A 3,253-nucleotide genomic window follows, 5' to 3' on the forward strand; every position below is an offset into this window, starting at 1 on the left:
GGTCCACGATTCTCGGAGATATCGAGTAACATACATACAAAAAAAAAATAAAAAAAAAAATCAAAAAAAAAAAAACATTCAGTCGAATTGAGAACCTCCTCCTTTTTTGAAGTCGGTTAAAAATACGTTCGAAGGCCTCCCATAACTACACAGCGTCCGAATTTGACTCTCATTGTAATGCTACTCGTATTGAAGGCTAGATTTGTGCCAAAACTACACTAAAAGTTTGTGTATGTACAGTCAACCAATTGGAACCCTAGGCCACTGTAGAACTATGTCATAGCAAGTCATAGTGGCCATATAAATCAGATTGTAAGAAATCTCTTACTGCTTGTCATTTTGACATGGTTGTAGAGTGGCCTAGGGTTCCAATTGGTTGGCTGTATGTGTGTAATCTGATAACGTTAACACGCAAAAACGTGGTGGTCAATTGACAGATAAATACGACAGATACGCGAAATTACAACCATTCAAATTCTAGAGAAGAACGTGAACGCACCACTGCAAATATTCAGTATGTAACATTTTTTTTCACCAAGTAAGGTACTAGCACCTATGATAACCGATTGTAATTTTTATTTTCCATTTTTCTCATTTTAAAAATTTATCTGCAGTTTTGTTGTAAGGTAGAGCGGGGCAAATCCCGACTGGGCATAATTATAATTGATCATTTTTTTCCATTATTAGTTACAATTAAGTTTAGTTCCACTGAACACGCGTACCATATATAAACGGTGGACACTCTAATTAATAATGCAAACATAGTAAAACATGGAAAAAAATGTATTAGTTGCGTTTTCCCCCCAGTCGAAATTGTCCCGCTGTACCTTACTCATAAACATGTACATGTATTATAATTTAAGCTCATTAACACTTACAAAAGTATGAAATTATGAACGTGGGAAAGCTTAAGACTTAGGCCGTTTTAGTATCCATCACCAGTACCTTATTTGCGCTAACTTTCACATTCTAATCTAATTATTTAGAATACCTCATGATATTTCCCTGTTAGAGAATGCAGTTACATACAATATTTTGTTATGTGCCTCTGTTTTAAGATTACTATTAAAATTTAAGATACCTCTCTATTTAAGATTAATAAGAAAAGTTAATAAGTGTGTCTGGCCTTTTTACTCATTGTCACTAACTCGATGAAGAGTTAAGTTAGTTTTATAGGCTAAGGGCCAGTTGCGTCAGTATTTTTTTTGACAGGAACATCAATGTTACGCAGCAGAGGTCTATGGAACTTCCCATACAATCTAAGGGGAACGATTTAACCGACGGTTTGGTCACATCTCGGAGACTGGCGATCAAATATGTGAAAGAGGCGCGTTCCTAGCACACATTCCAAGCTCGTGTAGGTGAACGCGTACCATGCTTGTATGAGTGAGATATGCCAGATCGACTGTTCGCTTTTTTGACAGGCGGTAACTGTGAGGTAACCAAGAGGGCGGCACTTTCCGCAAGGAGCGGGAGTGGCTATACTGTATGATAGTACTCTTTATTATACTGTGGTTTGGTGCTACCGACCCTTATAAAAAGTTGTTAAAATTGGTTTCTCTATTCACAGGCATAATGAAGCTTACATTTTCCTTGCTATGGCTGGCCCTGCTCGGCTGCCTCGTCGCTTCTCTTCCACAACCTGAGCCTTCATCTCACCACGACCAGCTACCGTCTGGCTCATATTCCACACAAAATAGTAACAACCGCGATTGTAGATTTCTTATCTTCTGTAATGATGGCCCGCTAATTCAGTGGGGTAATAATAACTCTGGATAGAAAGATGTATTTTTCTTAAAGAGTAACAAAATGGTACTGTTGTAATTGTCGAGTTTCTTGCAATGTTTAAAAATATCATTTTATGATATGATAAAAAAGCGATTTAATTATGTATATATGTATACTAGTTTGTCTTCTTAATAAAAATGATAAACAATACTGATGTTTTTATTACCAAATTAGTCCACTACTATTACTCTTAAAAAACCGAGACTCTATCGCAAGAGAAGCAGGTTCATTAATCATTAGTGACTTCGTTTCATAACCATTACTCGAAAAGTGTCGGTAGGTATGCATTTTAAGGTTGCCAGGTTCATATGCAAGGAGTATATACCGGTATCGTCTCCCTAGTTCCTAATAGTGTCTTCTTTTTCAATGAATTGTCAAGTCGTACTTTTTAGACAAACTGTCTACTGTTTATATTTTCCAATTAAGAGGGCTTTCGTGTTAAAAATAGTGAAATCGCAACCGAACGCTCGATCATACCGTGTGTCGTATCAAATTAAAGGGCTTTGCGAGTAGTTTATAAATATATATCACATTATAGGGCTTTTTCTACTTGGTCTAACAAAATATGAGAAAATGTCCAAAAGTGGTAATAATTGTACCGGTGAAGGCTCGTTTTCAAAAAATTGGCAAAAATCAATAATAGCAATTTATAATCACTAAGGCATAACAGCAATTTAAGTAAACGTTGCAGATTAATTTAGTATAAAACTTACTTCGATGTGATGTAGATTTTCAAAGAAATTGTCACTTAATTTTAGGTAATTTCTGAAAAAAATTGAATTCGCCTTAGGCTAGTTTACTCTTTTTCAAAACCCTATAATAAAAATGTAGTCTGAAATGATTGTGGTACAGGATATACGAATTATAAATTTACCCGTTTTAATATTCAAAATTGTCCAAATTTTACAAATAAGATCGACTGATTCAGCTCTATACGTGCGTTTTTCTAAACGTGCATTAGAGAAAAATTCATAATTAATTTAGTGAGTTAGTTTTTAAAAATCCAGTCTTATAAAAATCAAGATAATAAGATGCTCTAACTGGAACTTGAATTAAATAAATCTATTGGATAACAGAAAGTGTAGTATTTCACCGACTAAAACTATCAATTTTACATTCTTTTGACGTTATTTTTGAAAGCAGCCTTAAGATAGTAATAATTGAATGCCTATTTACAACATTTTTATGACGAACCATTTTGTATATTAAGATTATAATTTCAAAGGAACCAAGTATGAACTAAAACTGTGAACTTTTGCAAAGTATGATACCTTTATTACTTCTACTTGCAAGGTACATGATGGACCTCGTAATTTGCGGTCGATATACCTTACATGTCTGCCGCCAGAACATTCCTCTAGACCGCACAGTGTCCTTTACCTTATCTTACAATAAAGTCATGCTCTTGGCGATCGATAGATGAAAGAAAGCAGCCGTTGGCATCAATGTTAAACATAAGAGTTTT

General features: G+C 34.8%; 1 long non-coding RNA gene across 1 annotated transcript; it reads left to right on the forward strand.

The window, feature by feature from the left end:
* The first annotated feature begins 402 nt into the window (after nt 1-402).
* On the forward strand, nt 403-1,938 carry LOC125229679. Its single transcript, XR_007177438.1, has 2 exons — nt 403-514; nt 1,571-1,938. It is a non-coding gene; the product is annotated as an uncharacterized LOC125229679 (long non-coding RNA).
* Nucleotides 1,939-3,253: the final 1,315 nt, after the last annotated feature.

Source organism: Leguminivora glycinivorella, chromosome 9 (assembly GCF_023078275.1).
Source record: "Leguminivora glycinivorella isolate SPB_JAAS2020 chromosome 9, LegGlyc_1.1, whole genome shotgun sequence".
NCBI classification, from domain to species: domain Eukaryota; kingdom Metazoa; phylum Arthropoda; class Insecta; order Lepidoptera; family Tortricidae; genus Leguminivora; species Leguminivora glycinivorella.